Source organism: Nilaparvata lugens, chromosome X, assembly GCF_014356525.2.
Source record: "Nilaparvata lugens isolate BPH chromosome X, ASM1435652v1, whole genome shotgun sequence".
In the NCBI taxonomy this organism is placed as follows: domain Eukaryota; kingdom Metazoa; phylum Arthropoda; class Insecta; order Hemiptera; family Delphacidae; genus Nilaparvata; species Nilaparvata lugens.
The window spans coordinates 104,477,221-104,495,138 of NC_052518.1; the positions used below are offsets into that span (position 1 = coordinate 104,477,221).

A 17,918-nucleotide genomic window follows, 5' to 3' on the forward strand; every position below is an offset into this window, starting at 1 on the left:
CAACTGCCACTAAGTACCTGATTGAATTAGGTACAAAAGTTCAACAGCTGAGTCATAATTTTGTCTGAGTCCCACACACATGCACTCGCTCACTCACTTCCATCATCAACAGACAACTAAATTATCAGCTGTTTTTCCAAGGATGAATAAATTCTTTTAATGTCCTTCAGCGAGTTTCCCCAGGGATGAGAACTAGTGCAATCGAATTTTTATATTATGAAAACAGAAAGAATTCCTCACAAGAACAAAGGTAAATAATGCCCTTTGGAAGATTAGAATGTAAGATGTGAATTTTATTGTCATACACTGACTAATGCAAAAAACTAAAGGGTTGGGAATTTGGATACTTTGGGGGGGGGGCATTACACTTGGATTGGGGGGGGCTTGCGCCATTGCCCTTGGGGGGGCTGGGCACCCCTGGGTGGTTGTCTCACAGCACTGGAAATAAAAAAAGTTTGAAAACCTGGTTGGTTGCACTGTCATTTTTACCCTCAGTGTCAGTCCAATAAATAATTCCATCAGAAGACCACACATTTTTATAATCAACTCTTTCACATAATGAATTATAGACCTGTATTCTACGAATAAGTGCCAGAATCAAATAAGGAGAACACTGATCAACTAGTGATCGATATTTGCAAGGACAAGCTGGGTGTTAATATCGAGCTGCAAGACATCGATCGCTCGCATCGCGTGGGGCGTCGGCTGGCTGCTGCGGCCTCCACCATGCCGCCACCACGACCCCACGCCATCATTGTCAAATACGTAAGCTATCGCCAATGGAATGCACTTTTCTCTCAAAAGAAAAAGCTAAAGGGTACTGGCGTTATTATAAGGGAAGACTTAACACAACGTAGAATACAGGTCTATAATTCATTAGGTGAAAGAGTTGGTTATAAAAATGTGTGGTCTTCTGATGGAATTATTTATTGGACTGACACTGAGGGTAAAAATCACAGTGCAACCAACCAGGTCTGAGATATGTATTTACGCTTTCAGTTTCTGAATTTTCAAAAATAACACGATTTAATTTTCTTCACGATAATCAATAGATTATTCTTTTCTTTGGTTCCCTTTAATTGAGTATTCTATATTATTTTATCTATTCTGTATTGTTTATAGCTTATTTGTCCTTTACTCACATTTGAGGGATGGATGACAAATCATGTCGTTATTAGGAAAAACACCAATTGATCAAGATGGAAGTAATTTGAGATCCAACCCTCAATTTAGTTTACACTTAGTTATAACTTAGTTTAAACTGTTGCTCTTCAAACTGGCAATACAGCAGAAAATATCAAGCTTCTCAACAATCAGTCAAATAAGAATGTGCTTGGATCTAACACTCTACATTTCAATATTACCCAGTATTGGAAAAATTATATTATTTTAAATTCATATTAGATGGGTTTCCCTTCAATTAAATTAACTTAAATTAAATGGTTATTACCTTAACTTAAATTTTGATGGTTCTCACTCTTGTTTTTAAAACCCATTAATGTTTGTGTGCTATTTTTGCAGAACGATGTATTTGAAGTGACCGACTCCAATACTTTTGTTAGTAAAAGCTACTAAAGGTTCAAAGAAAGTCAGCAGAGGCAATGAGTACAGGTAAACTTGGTTTGGCTCTTCTTCTCTTCAATTTTACTATTTTAATCCTGTTGTTGGAACCCAACTATCTCAGTTAGAAGTTAAATACAAACAGGGATCATTAATAGACCTATTACTTTTCAAAGATTGAGCTGAGATATTGGTTTACTTGAAAGAAGATTTGACGAATGTTCAATTTAATTGTATAGTTAATAAATTACCGTGACTTTGTCCACCCCGGGGTGACTTTATCCCACCTCGCGGAAAAATATTCAATTTATTGAGATATCCAATCTCTATCATCCTAAATCGATGTTTACCCGTAGCCATGATCATTTTCGAGGTTCTACAATCAATATATTGTCGAATCTCGATATATTAGTTGAATTAACTGCCTGCTTTATCTTTTTGTTGTTGCATAACTTTGTATTAGAAAACTTATTTCTAAAAGACTTATGACATCGTCGAGTACATTTTGTTTTTGCCTGTTTATTATATTTCAATTGGTATATCCATAACATCCATAGTTGAACTGGTTAGGGTTCTGTGACTACTTAAATACAACAAGGTCATTCTTAGGTTAAACTTGGGGTGAATTTGTCCCAGTATAAAAATTGTGATATTATGCAGGATATGATGCAAATACAATTCAAAATATGATAAATATAATGTATTCTACGTAATATTCACCTTACTCAAAGTTAATATGTTCTCAATATATATTTATATTTTTTGCTGATTCTGCAGCTGGAGCCAACATGCCTTGACGCTACAATAGATTTTTAGGCAGCAGAAACTCAAATATTCTTCAATAAATTATTTGTGATTTTTTTATGTAGATTGCAGACTTGGAGGACGAACCGAGACAGGCGGTCGAACTCAGTTCTGCTAGGTAAGTAAAACAACAAATTCCCTCTTCTCGCATTCTCTTCTCTAATATTTCATTACATTGTAAGATGCGTTTTGTAAAGTGTCAATATCATGTAGTGTCAGCACATGGCTTGCCATAGTGGAGTAGAACAGCAACAATTTCCATATCAACAATATAATTGTTCTTGGAAAAATATAATTCACATTGAAATGATTGTATTAGATTATCAATTACCGTTTTGGTTAGGGCTACTCTGAATAATTATCAAATATTCAAATTGATATCCTTCCTTAATGATTTATCCTGAAAAAGTGAAATATTCACTCACTTGAAAATTACATTAATTTTGAAACATGTAGTGAGTGAAAAAAATTAAATAGGGTACTTGGATTTTCATTCTTATTTCTTGATAGATTAACTATGTATCCAGTTTGCTTTAAATAAACCAATGGATTTTTTTTTGTTTTAACAAAATGCTCTAAGACCATATTATTATAATATAATGAGAATTCGTAAATGATGATTATTTAATTATGATTTAGATGAACATTATTCTTGTTTTGGATTTCTAAATTGGGATTTTATCATAAATGTAGGGTAGCCATTGAAATGATTCTTATCTAAATCTAACCACAGTCATTTTTACCAACTTAATTTTTGTTTTCGTGCACTAATCATAACCATAACATTTACTTAACCTATAAATGCGATTTAAATATAATAGTTTTATAATTGATAGAATAAATAATATAATAAGTAATATGAACTCAATTGATTTACTAGAAGAGACTGATTCAATTTGATATTGTTATCAGTAACTGTAACGTTGATAATTTTCATTTCGAGATTGTTTGCTACCTTTGCCTTGATTTTTCATAATATGATTTAAAGAACTAGTTTTTGAAGTAGCCACTATAACGGATCGTCACACAACAGAAACCGGTCTTTCCAACTATCAATGAAATCTGAGGTTTTTGACAATTTCTTAGTATATTTATTTAATATGAATAATTACCAAAATATCAACTTCTCAACTACACAAAAAGTAAAAGTGAACGATTGTATTGATGTGAAATAATTTGAAAACATTGAAATTAAAAACACGTATGAAGTGAAAAATATGTTTTAAATTCAATGTTGAATTAATAGTGAAGATGGAATTGATATGCAACACAGTAGGCCTAATAAAAAACATTTGCAAGATGCATGGTGAATGTGATACTGTACTACAACAATAATTGATGATGATGATTCTAATTCATATTATATCCTAATCCATTGATAGAATCGTTTTCATGGGGTTCAGCTCAGGAACCCACCTTCCAGCCGATAATATTGTCTATCTCCGCCAGTAGTATACCATGAAGATATATGTGCAGGACTGTTGACAATAAAATTTAGGAACAAATCACTATTCATGGAAAGAAAAATGCTTCTATTTTTAAGGGGTCATAGCTTTCTCAATAAAATACAATGGACTCGATATATTTTCGTGGAATTTTCAAATGTTTGCCAAAATCCCTAATGCAAATTCAATGATATTATTCTTCAATTTTGGTGGAGAATTTTAGGGGTTAATGATCAGAAGGTACAATTATGAATACAATAGTTATTGTTTGATATTTCAGCATATATATAAAACACCTTCACGTTCATTAAAACTCAGTTTTTAAAAATAAATTTCATTTGCAAAAAATACATAAATTAACACATCAAGTGGCTGAAGTGGACTAACTAAAATGAGCGCGCTGAGAGCGACACTAAGTGGTACTGACAAAAATAGTAGTCAGCACATTAATTGTTTAGGTTTACGTAATTCCTCCCTCCTTAAGTTTTTTTTCGTCCCGAAAAATAAGTTTGGGACACTCAAAAATTACAAAAATTAAAATGAAGTTACAAATTAAAGTTTACGAACTTAGATCTAATTTCTAGGTGGTACAATATAGCTTATGGTAGGGGTTGATGATATTGGTACTTGTGTATCAATTCGGTGATTTAGTACACTGGTTGGCTTCTTAAATTTGTAATAAACGATTATCAAAATTACAAGAAGTATAAATGTACTTAAAACAAAAATTACAATGTGGCGTGTCTTAAGGACGAAAGAATCTTCAAAATTTATAAAATCAAAATCTCTAGGTTCAATATCATCAAGTTTACTAACATCTTTCAAATCGATAAGTTTAGTATGAATTTTATTTGGTACATGACTTAATTTTTGTGCATATGTGGTAACTGAAGTAAACGGTAATTTTACATCTGTCATTTTATCATTGATATCCAGATTGATAAGGAAAGATGAGGGAGTATTTATAGTGCCATTATTGATATTAATTTGATCAAACTTATATCCTAAAATACAATTACAATTTTCGAAATAATTCATAAATGGTCTATCATTAATTATTTCTATTCTTACACAACTATCCAAATCCTTATTATTTATTACAGACAAAATACAGTTATCATGTATAATTTCTCCTGAAGTATAAAAAGAAATAGAAGAGAATTTTTGACAATTTGTCAGTTTCCAAAGCTTTTTGTTTTGAGACACAGATATCGATTTTTCTTTTAATTTCATGGTGTGAACATTTGATTCCATTTCAACAGGATAAGACAGAAGGTCATATTTTTCAAATAAATTGTTTAATTTCGGTAAATGGATAATGTAAGTTATAACAGATTTCGATAAAATACAAGTGCTATTACTAATTTCCCATAAAATACTGGAATCTCTACTAGCTAATGAATAATTCTTATAATTAATTAACCTACGAAAATCATCAAAGCTCAAAATTGATGGATGAAGTTTCCCTTCTTTGTAATACATCAATGAGTTAACAACATCATTTATTTCATCATCCAACAATTGTATAGTCAAAGTAATTAAGTCAACAGCTTGCATATTTTCGACAATATTGGCAGTTTCGTTAGTAATATTTTCTAATGCTCTATTATTTGAATTAATATGCTCAACATCGAAATTAAATTTCTTAATTAACTCATGGTTCATTTCAAAACTATGTTTTTCATTTTTAACAAGATGTAATTCATTATTTTCTATTTTATCAATAACTTTGTCGAGGTGTTCTTTGTCGTCAGCAGTCTTAAGTCCTGTCAACCATGATATGGCGTTTCCTAATCCGTTCATTAGTCCACGTTTTACCTTTTTATTTTTATTTTCAGAAATCATTTCTAATTTTAAATATTGGTTGAGTGAAATTTTCTTCAAAGATTCAATAATGTCAGAGGATATGTAAGCGACTTGCAGATTATTAATATGAGTCTGTAATTTCAAAGATTGTATTTTAAGGTCAGTCACGTTAGTAAAATGTATAACTTTGTATGTGTCATTAATGAGCATAGATTGTCCTATTTTAATAGGAATTATTCCTGCTGTCTTTGTCGAGTCTGTCAGTCTGTACGTCAACGTTGCTGGGATCAGGAACAACAGAAGGATGGTCATTGCCTTCATCTGCAACAATTAGATTATCTTTTACTTTTTTACGAGGCCTTTTCATTCTGTTAGGGTGGATTTTGATTAAATTTCTTTTCAATTTAAACCTATCACCTTCCTTAGTAGCTGTGCTATACCTTGGAACATTTTTGTGAAATTTCGGGTTTTTGATGAATATCCTATCTGGTATTTCAGGTGGTTCCTCTCTATTTTTGTTACCTTTTTCTGTTCGTTTTTCTTTTTCCTCGATTATTTTCTTGTAAACGGCATCATTCAACGCTTGTATTTCTTTGAAGTATTGATTAGCAAGTTCTTCAGTGATTACTGCGGGATTATCCTGATCTTGATTATTTGGTAAATAATTCTGAATTCCGAAAGTTAGTTCATTTGGGCTTAAGTTGAATTGATCTTTTATCGAATTGTTATAGGTTCGCAAAGCTAATCGAAGTTTCTGTTCAACACTATATTTTGGGAATTTAATTTCGAGTCCTTGTAGAATTTCAATAATTGTGGAGTGTGTTCTTTCTATTAGTCCTTGAGATTGGGGATGATAAGGTGTGGTGAAGTAAGTTTCAATACCATTTATTTCAGTGAATTGATTGTAGCCTATAGTGCATTGTTGATTCTAATCCGTTATCGGTTTGAATGCATTTTGAAATTGGGAAAACTGAAAGATAGTTGTTTAGATTTTTTATTATTTCGATACTGTTAGCTGATTTCAATGTGAAAGTCTTTTAGAATCGACAATTGTGAGGATTTAAAATTATTATACGTGAAAGTGTCAATCTGAAGTTTTTCGAAAGGTTTAGTAGGTGTGGGAGTTACTTTGAATTTAATTTAATTGGGTTTCTTTCATTCTTGTAAGGTAGTACGAGATAAGCGCTAGAAGTGAAAGGTTGTGTTCTGTGAGCTCCGGGTTTTTATTCGATTAGTCAAGTTTTTATTAGGTGAGATACAATCAATTTATATAGTTAGATACGTTACTGTACCCTGTTTGTTTTTGTGAGAGTGTATCTGAAGCTCAATATGTAGAAAACGTTATATTTTCTCGATATGAATAGAATAGTGACAATGTTTGAGGTTAGAATCCACAGAAGAAGAGTATGCTAGCAGGCTGAACGGGAGATTATAAATTGGACTTTGGACCTTGATTATACATAGCTCACCATTCAACTACTGTCATATAAAACTGAGCCAAAATTCTTATCTAATAAGTTCCGTTGTTCTATAGCTGAATAATCTTTCTGTTCGATAAAAACGAAAAATAGTGAATAATAGACTAATATTACAGAGAGGTGTATTGATAGAACACTACTGAATTACCATCACGTTTTACTAAATTTCAATAAAATGGAGAAGAAATTGGACGACGAGATTCTGAAAAAACTAAATAAGCTAGATGGCTTGGAAACAAAAATTGATAATATTACCAGCAAATTCAATGACGAAATTGAAACTTTGAAGAAACAAGTAGGAGAGCTTAAATCCGAAGTGCAATTACAGAAAGAACGGAAACAAGAGGAATACAGAAGAAGAAATATAATAATATTCGGTATTAAAGGCGGTAACAATTATTGGACTCTAAGAGAAGAGATAATGAAGATACTCAAATATCTGGATGCTGATATCAGAAACCAGGATATGGAATACTTAAAAAAGCTGAGCAAATCAGAAAGCGATGGTCCAATTAGAGTAACGTTTACGTCGTCTTTCACAAGAAATAAAATACTCAGGAAAAAATCGAATTTGTCAAAGGAAGGGAAATATAGTTGTATAAAGATACAAGAAGATCTCGACTTCAATACTCGCGCCGTCAGGAAAGAATTATCACACTTCATGTACGTTTTAGGAAAGAAGGGAAAAAAGCTTATCTCAAAAAAGATAAGCTACTACTTGAGGGAAAACTTCTTGGTCTTGATAATTTGAGAGAAAAGTATAATAAAGAAAAGAAAAGACGTAGAAGTGATGGAGACTCACCCACCAAGATTGACCAAAGTGTGAACACAGGACGACTCGGGAAAAAGAGCAATTATACATTAGAATCATATATAACGGTAGGAGACAAAGGAAATAATCAAGATATGGAAGGATCTTCAAAAAATAAGTAGCAACCACCGATCGGAACGACAATTAAGGACAAGAAGGATGAAGGAAAACAAACGGATGTAAATTTTGGAAACGGCAAGGCTACAAAAAACGCAAATAACGAAGACAACATAAATATAATCACATACAACTGTAGATCTCTTAGAGCAAATTGGAGGGTGGAACAGTTGTTAGAAGAGCTGGACAACATCGAGTGGGATATTATAGGACTCGCGGAAGTAAGGAGAGATGGTGAGCAGTGTATGATCATGGGAGATGATAGGATGCTCTATCTGAATGGGAATGCTTCTACTGGAGGAACAGCATTTCTGATTAACAAGGTATCAAAAAAGAAAATTGTAAGCTTCAAGTAGTATACACACCGAATCTCTGTGATGATTTGGAAATTACAAGGACACATTAAAGGAAGAATCAAACTGATACAAGTTTATGCACCAACGTCAGCGTCATCGGACGAAGAGCTTGAATATTTCTACGAGGATCTGGAAGAGGCTCTCGAAAATGATACATGCAAATATAATATTGTTATGGGAGACATGAATGCGAAAATCGGGAAGAGCAGGGGTGAAAAATGTGTTGGAAGGTACGGAATTGGGGAGAGAAATGAGCGAGGTGAACGACTTGTCGAATTTGTCGAAGGCAAGAGGATGTATCTGATGAATTCATTTCATTCTTCCAGAAACACGAATCAACAAAATGGACTTGGTTGAGCCCCGATGGAGAGACAAACAACGAAATAGACTTTTTCATGATAGACAAAAAATTTATTGTTCAAGATGTAGATGTAGAGGATGGGATAAATATTGGAAGTGATCATAGGCCTCTGAGAATGGTGATAAAAATCAATAAGAATAGAATAAGATATTACAGCGAACGGCTCACACGACTGGGAACAGAGGACTTGAGAAACCTAGGATTTGAACAAAAATTACAAAATAACTTGAATGAAGAGAGAATCAACGAATGTGAGGATATGGAGATTATAACTGATAAACTGACTAATACCTTGAGAAAAACGAGACAATTGCTAGGAAACTTAAGAGAAAACAAGAAAAGAAAAGTTCCAAGAGAGATAGTTAAATTGTTAGAGAAGAAAACTAAAAAGACACGGCAGAGGAAAAATTGAATTTAGTGAAATCCCCAAACTAATTCGAAGGAAATGGATTGAATGGTCTAATAATAGGAAAACAAAGGAATTAGAAGAGACTTTGAAACTCGGGACAAGCGTCAAAGAGTTTAACAGGCAGCAGCAATTAGGAATGAACACACTGATTTGTATGAAAGATGAGAAGGGAAATGAAATAAGAGAAATAGAAGGGATACTTGGAATAATTTGTGAATTCTATGAGAGCCTCTATAAAAAGGATGAACTGGAAGAAGATAACATGGAACTGAAAAATGGAGAACGCGGCAGGAATGAGTATAGAAACGAAGAATGTCCACCGATTATGGAAAGAGAGGTAGAACGGGCAATTGTGCGTCTCAACGAGGCAAAAGCTGCAGCACCACATACAATATCCAATGAAGAGTTGAAAGCGGCAGGAAAAAAGGTGATAGAAATACTAACAAGGCTGTTTAATCTATGCCTCACTAATGGAAATATTCCTGAAATATGGCTCAAAGCTAACTTGTTACTGCTCTTCAAAAAAGGTGATAAAAAGGAAGTCAAGAATTATTATCGACCAATTAGTCTCCTGTCAAGTATATACAAAATATTCATGGCAATAATTTCGCACAGAATAGACGGATATTTGACCGCAGCAACTCCAATCAGCCAGACCGGATTTAAGAAAAACTTTTCCACTCTGGATAACATCCTAGTCCTACAGGAGTTGATAAGGAATTCTAAAGAATATACATTTCCACTAGTGCTACTATTTATAGACTTTGAGAAGGCTTTTGATAAAATCAACACAGCAGCTGTCATACAGACACTTGAAGACCTGGGAATAAGCAATAAGTACTTGGAAATATTCAGATTCAGCTACGGAAATATGAAAAGTGAGTTCAGCTTGAGAGGAAAAAGTAGAGTGATGCAAGTGAATAGAGGCTTGAGACAGGGAGATACCATCAGCTAAAATATTTAACGCAGTCTTAGAAAAATCTCTAATGAAGTTGCAATGGCAAGAGAGAGGCATCAATATCAACGGTGTGAAATTAAATGCCTTGAAATTTGCTGATGATATTGTTATAGTTGGAAATGATACGGAGGAGGTATGCGGTATGTTGAAAGATATGATTGAAGTAACAAAAAAGATTGGAATGAAAGTAAATTTTGATAAATCAAAAGTAATGACATATAACAGTGATGAAAATGATAGAGTATTGGTGACTGAGGACGGAAGGATAGAGAAAGTAGATCATTTCATTTACCTCGGTCAGAAAATAGGGAGAGAAGGTCAATGGGGAGAAGTTACCAGAAGAGTAGCAATAGGATGGGCAATGTTCAAAAAGTACAGCTATCTATTCAGATCCAAGATATCAATGGAAAATAAGAAAAAGCTGCTACAAACGTGTATCCTACCAGCAATTTTGTATGGCTGCGAAACCTGGACTATAAATGAAAAAAATAATTAAGAAACTTAGAATTACCGTGAGGTCGATGGAGAGAGTAATGATAGGAGTGACAAGAAAAGACAGGAAAACAAAATTATGGATTAGAAATGAAACAAAAATTGAAGATGTAGGCAAGATGATAATAGAGAGAAAATGGAATTGGGCTGGACATATCGCAAGAACAACGGACGAAAGATGGACGAAAAGAATACTGGAATGGTACCCACGTAATTTGAGAAGAAGTAGAGGAAGGCCTTCGTATGGATGGGACGAAGAGTTCAGAAAAGTATGCGGCGGAGCGACGTGGCAGAGAGTTGCAAGAGAGAGAAAGGAGTGGGAGAGAATGAAGAATGTATACAAGGAAGTATGGCTGTACAAAGATTGACACACTCGCTTTGGTTGAAAATTTATTTTTATATGGACTTAAAATTGATGTACTCAACAATATTCTATCACAAAAGGATATTCCCCAGCAGCTGCTGATTATTGCTTAATACTGTAATTAATTTTATTATGTTATATAATTTTATTTGAAATTTTGTAATGAACCTGAACAAAGCAATAAAAGGGATATTTATTTATTCATTTATTTATTATTTTCTTGTAAACGGCATCATTCAACGCTTGTATTTCTTTGAAGTATTTATTAGCAAGTTCTTCAGTGATTACTGCGGGATTATCCTGATCTTGATTTTTTGGTAAATAATTCTGAATTCCGAAAGTTAGTTCATTTGGGCTTAAGTTGAATTGATCTTTTATCGAATTGTTATAGGTTCGCAAAGCTAATCGAAGTTTTTGTTCAACACTATATTTTGGGAATTTAATTTCGAGTCCTTGTAGAATTTCAATAATTGTGGAGTGTGTTCTTTCTATTAGTCCTTGAGATTGGGGATGATAAGGTGTGGTGACGTAAGTTTCAATACCATTTATTTCAGTGAATTGATTGTATAGTGCATTGTTGAATTCTAATCCGTTATCGGTTTGAATGCATTTTGGAATTGGGAAAACTGAAAGATAGTTGTTTAGATTTTTTATTATTTCGATACTGTTAGCTGATTTCAATGTGTAGGCGGAAAGTCTTTTAGAAAACGAATCGACAATTGTGAGGATTTTAATATTATTATACGTGAAAGTGTCAATCTGAAGTTTTTCGAAAGGTTTAGTAGGTGTGGGAGTTACTTTGATTTAGTTATAATTGGGTTTCTTTCATACTTGGTTTTCAAACAGATTTCACATTTATTTACAAATTCGGTTACGTCTTTGTGTATTGCGGGCCAATAGTAGTTTTTACGTATTTGTTTATAATTCTCGTTAATTCCTCTGTGGAAGTTTTTGTCTTCATGACATCGAGCTATTATCATTGTTTGTTCATCTACATCAGCTATGTCGGCGTTTATTCTTTTGTAGATTCGGAATTTTATGTTGGGAACTATTTTGACAATTTCATTAGTCATTGAACTTGGAATTTCTGTTTTTAGAGCTTCAAACAATGTACTTTCATTTGAAAATACTATACCGTACACAGTATCAGGTTTCAAATATTCTCGTATTTCTTCTACGTTGTTTCCAATGTCACGTGCGTCTCTGTATTTGAAAATTATTCTGTTTTTATTAAAGATCTTTTTGAATTGGGGTTTTCCTTCACCTCGTGAAATAACTATTTGGTTTGCTTCAGTGTTTATGATACTATTTTCGTCCATTATACCTATTCTATCATCTGAACTTTAAATGATGTTGTTAACTCATTGATGTATTGCAAAGAAGGGAAACTTCATCCATCAATTTTGAGCTTTGATGATTTTCGTAGGTTAATTAATTATAAGAATTATTCATTAGCTAGTAGAGATTCCAGTATTTTATGGGAAATTAGTAATAGCACTTGTATTTTATCGAAATCTGTTATAACTTACATTATCCATTTACCGAAATTAAACAATTTATTTGAAAAATATGACCTTCTGTCTTATCCTGTTGAAATGGAATCAAATGTTCACACCATGAAATTAAAAGAAAAATCGATATCTGTGTCTCAAAACAAAAAGCTTTGGAAACTGACCAATTGTCAAAAATTCTCTTCTATTTCTTTTTGTACTTCAGGAGAAATTATACATGATAACTGTATTTTGTCTGTAATAAATAATAAGGATTTGGATAGTTGTGTAAGAATAGAAATAATTAATGATAGACCATTTATGAATTATTTCGAAAATTGTAATTGTATTTTAGGATATAAGTTTGATCAAATTAATATCAATAATGGCACTATAAATACTCCCTCATCTTTCCTTATCAATCTGGATATCAATGATAAAATGACAGATGTAAAATTACCGTTTACTTCAGTTACCACATATGCACAAAAATTAAGTCATGTACCAAATAAAATTCATACTAAACTTATCGATTTGAAAGATGTTAGTAAACTTGATGATATTGAACCTAGAGATTTTGATTTTATAAATTTTGAAGATTCTTTCGTCCTTAAGACACGCCACATTGTAATTTTTCTTTTAAGTACATTTATACTTCTTGTAATTTTGATAATCGTTTATTACAAATTTAAGAAGCCAACCAGTGTACTAAATTACTGAATTGATACACAAGTACCAATATCATCAACCCCTACCATAAGCTATATTGTACCACCTAGAAATTAGATCTAAGTAAACTTTAATTTGTAACTTCATTTTAATTTTTGTAATTTTTGAGTGTCCCAAACTTATTTTTCGGGACGAAAAAAAACTTAAGGAGGGAGGAATTATGTAAACTCAAACAATTGATGTGCTGACTAATATTTTTGTCAGTACCGCTTAGTGTCGCTCTCAGCGCGCTCATTTTAGTTAGTCTACTTCAGACACTTGATGTGTTAACATGTATTTTTGCAAATAAAATTTCTTTTTAAAAACTGAGTTTTAATGAACGTGAACGTGTTTTATATATATGCTAAAATATCAAATAATAACTATTGAATTAATAATTGTATCTTCTGATCATTAAACCCTAAAATTCTCCTCCAAAATTGAAGAATAATATCATTGAATTTGCATTAGGGATTTTGGCAAACATTTGAGTATTCCACGAAAATATATCGAGTCCATTGTATTTTATTGAGGAAGCTATGACCCCTTAAAAATAGAAGCATTTTTCTTTCCATGTATAGTGATTTGTTCCTAAATTTTATTGTCAACAGTCCTGCACGTATATCTTCATGGTATACTACTGGCGGAGATAGACAATATTATCGGCTGGAAGGTGGGTTCCTGAGCTGAACCCCATGAAAACGATTCTATCAATGGATTAGGATATAATCTGAATTAGAATCATCATCATCAATTATTGTTGTAGTACAGTACATAGTATACCAATCAACAAAGTATTGTTGCCAAATCAACAAACTTTCGATTCTATGCTATTATGGATATCTATATAAGTATCCGTGACGTCATGCTTATCATGACGTCGAGACTCTGCTCTCTTCCTTGTGAAAAAGTGTTCACCGCAATGGTGAAGACACGTTCTCAATAATCAACCCTAGAGGGGTACCAAGTATTCGCTAGTATGCAGGCTCCATATTCTTGTCAAGCCGATTGCCGAGTCGCTTGAGCTCCCAAGTTAGTTTGTCTTGGTAGATGGCTGCTGGGCCAGTACTCGCCTTCACTGTTGGGTCATTTGGCAAGCAACTCGGCAATCAGCTTGACAAGAGTGTGTAGCCGGTATCCGGCATATAATAGCAATACTGATTACCCCTCTTAGGTTAAATGATAGTGCATTTCCCGAAATGCATTGCGATCTAGGGTGGAAGAAAAATAGTTCCCCTTGTACAATAATTAACATCCAAATAACTCCAGTATAAGGTACTCCACGTTATTAGTTTGAAAATTGGTGTATTCCTTTTAATTACCAAGTGTTTTTGTACAGTTAACTGTGGAAGCTGAGAGAAGACAGAGAACCTGAGAAGAAGTTGAATTAGTATGCCTACGCCATTTTGACTGGTTGAGGTGTAAAGTTGGAGCTCTTTGTCTCTTCTCTTCTTTGTTGTCTTGGGGTCGAGTGCAGACCACCTGTCTTGGCTCCTGTGATTCCTTTGTATTTTCTACTCAAATTCTTCCTGTATCACTGGATCAGAACAGATTTAACTGCCTTTTCACTTTTTTGGTGAGTAACTGCTCAACTTTCAATTAATTTCAGGCGTAGTTTCCCTTGAAACTAGAAACTTCTAAACTTGAACAGCATGACGTCTTTTCAAGTTATGCAATGAAAGGAATTATTCTGAAAGCATCACTGAAACTTTTATAAACCATTGTTGTGCTTGTTTTGAACTGATCAGTGTATTATTTTTGAAGTTGCTATAGTTAATATCTAAATTATCATGTCTAATCATGTCTAATTCGGTAAGAGATAATCAATGAAATTCTGAAAATAAATTCATTTGTTGATTGAATAAAAAATTCTAAATATATCAATTTTTGAGAAAGTTATTCCATTTACAAACCATGATCGAAAATAACTAATTTTAGAGGCTTATGTCTAAATATAATTCACAGGCTTATAATTTTAGAGGCTTAACTTAAAAGATTCTAAATATATCAATTTTTGAGAAAGTTATTCCATTTACAAACTATGATCGAAAATAACTAATTTTAGAGGCTTATATCTCAAAAAGTTATGATTGGAAAAAATTTTCCTGAGAAAACTTTTTTATTTTGATAGCTTCATAGTATACAAATCAAAAATATCACCTGTAAATTATTTTTAGCCTGTTGAAAAATTCCTAATATGGGCCTATATCGCTAACGGTTTTAGCCTATATAAATCATTCACATTCAAAACTTCTATGTTCAACTAATAATCCACTATAACCTGAATATAGTCTAGTTTACTGCAGAATTGAAAACAATCGTCAGATGCTTTCCTATCAAGTCTATGGATGTAAAATTAAACCAAATTATTTAGTTTTAACCTCCTGGTTTGGTAGTTTAAACTTTTCCAGAGTTTGAACTGTGCAAACGGAATTTTAGTTTAAACAAAAAAAAATCCAAATTTGGTTAGCTTGAACTTACACTGTGCAAACGGCCCTAAAAGATTTTTCCTCCCACAAGTTTGATTAACTCAAACTTTAAACTTGTATTTCAAATAGTAACTATTTGTTTCACCATAACTGGAAAGTAAGTATGCTACTAGAATTATCAATATTTATAGTATATTTCTGTAACTGGCCAATTTGGGAGGAAAATGCAGCTTATTTTGAAAGATTGTAGGAAAGAAATTTAAAATAATTTAATAAAAGTTGTGAATCTCAAGATCCTTACTTAGAAACAATTTACTAATACAAATAATATTCCTTTTTTTTGATGATACAGTCTATTGCTTATTCCATTCACTCTTATTTACTGGATTTTTTACTATCCTACCGACATGCAAATTTCTGGTGCTTATCAAAATGCAAATTGAACACCACCTGGATTTCGCATGTTATCATTATACAATTATACTTGAATATAATATGTTATATAATCTTGAAAATCATACCATATATAATCTTGAATATGATACCTCCCTCGCGTTCGCTACCTTTCAGCCTGCCGCTCTGCTCTGCTCCCCACGCCACGCATCAACCAAATGAGTGGTTGACCCACCCGCCACCAGGGTGCGCCTCAGTCGCCGCCACCCGTTCCTGCGTTTCTATTGGCCGAGCACCGCCGGCCAATAGCAGCGCAGGTGAACTCGGGGACTGTGAATAAAAGGGGGCTACTCAGCTACCCTCGATAGCACTTGCTCACTAGCAGCCTTCCACTGAAGAGCCAGAAGAGACCACCAGCCGAGACCACTACCGAGACCAGGAGCAGAGCAGCGAGCAGGCCAATGAGGAACCACGGCGAGACTAACCGCAACCTGAGGTGTCTTCCTTGTCTACTACCCAGCCGATGCCTAGGAGGAACCGAGCCGGCCGCCGAATCCAGAAGAGGAGGGCCCTACGTCAGCTTCGCCAGGTGGAGGAGAGGCTGAGGCTGTACACCGCCGCGCCAGCTGCGCCCCAAGACTTAGCGCCCCAGCCTAACAACTGGCGCGCGGTTCTGGATGCGCGGGTTGGGTGCCGAACCGACATCGGAGTGTGTGCAGCGGAAGCCTACGACCCTGCCTGCCCGGGGTTTGACCGAAGGCCCCTTCTAAACGAGGAAGTGGTCGAGGAGGTCCTCCCGGTGGAGATTTGGCACGACCTCTGGCTAGTAGATCACCCGGTCGGCCCTCTCCGTAGCCCGGGTAAACCAGAGTGGAGACTGCGAACCATTGACTTGAGCCCCTGCCGGCCTGCTCTCGCACCAGACGGACCTGCCCGGGACCCTCGCGCGGCGTGGTATCGCGCCAGTCGACGACTACTAAACATCTAGCCTTCCTTGGTCCCTTTTAGGGCCACCAGCAACAATCTTGGTCCCTTTTCAGGGCCACCAGCAACAAACTTGACCCTTTTTAGGGCCACCAAAAGCCATTTTTTCAGACAGTGGTAACAAACCCCTCGCTCGACCCGACTGACTAGCCCAATTGATGAACGAGCCACACCTTCCGCCATATCAAATATTATACTATGTTATATAATCATACCATCATTATCAGTTTCTGTCTCAACATTAGAATGTTTTCATCATCTCTCATACCTTCAAATTGATACTGTCTGATTCTGGCATAATTCAACTTATCTAAATTCTAAAGTAGCCTACCTATTTAAAACAATATAGAAAATGTAATGAATAACATTCCAAATTTCAGTAGTAACTAGATGCTTTATAGGATGGAGAAAAACGATCCAAGTGTTAAAATAGTTACAATAATTCAAAGATGGAAACTTTGGAAAACCATTATTGTGTTCAGTTGAAACTTATCTGTGAATAAGACAGTGAATTATTTTTTGGTGTGACTATTGTTCACATCTAAATTACCCGAACTGTTACTCATTTATTGTTAATAGGAATATTCGATTTGGATGTGATAGCTTACCCTACCTTATCATGGAAAAGATTACTCTAGAATGAGTGATTTTCTTGTATGAAATCATTATCTGATGTGATACAACAAAGATTGAGATGAAAATAGTCTTATGATGATTATTCTACTCAGCTTCGTCTTTGTAAGGTTTTTTAAATTTGTTGATACTGAAATATGCTCATAGTAGCAATTTTTAATTATTTTGTGTTTCATTCGATTAGAATTTCTTCAGGTAGCTGGATGTTTTGTTGCAATTTTTATGTTCACATTGTGGTGTGGCCTATAAGGTATCTGTCAGTTAAAGTTAATAATTAAGGCTGTGCAAAGGCTGAAAAAATCTTTCTACTGGTGATATTT

The 17,918-nt window shown here is 34.1% G+C and overlaps 1 protein-coding gene across 10 annotated transcripts in view; it reads left to right on the top strand.

The window, feature by feature from the left end:
• The window catches only part of LOC111048178 (neogenin), a 267,521-nt gene that overhangs the window by 225,824 nt on the left and 23,779 nt on the right, over positions 1-17,918 (top strand). For 3 of the 10 annotated variants that reach the window (XM_039442944.1, XM_039442943.1, XM_039442942.1), the window contains exons 27-29: positions 1,522-1,611; positions 2,430-2,482; positions 14,499-14,735. The exons of 6 other annotated variants lie outside the window; for them this stretch is intronic. The gene's annotated coding sequence lies outside the window, so the exon portion shown is untranslated. The remainder of the gene's footprint in view (positions 1-1,521; positions 1,612-2,429; positions 2,483-14,498; positions 14,736-17,918) is intronic. One more of the 10 variants, XM_039442945.1, reaches the window with a different exon arrangement.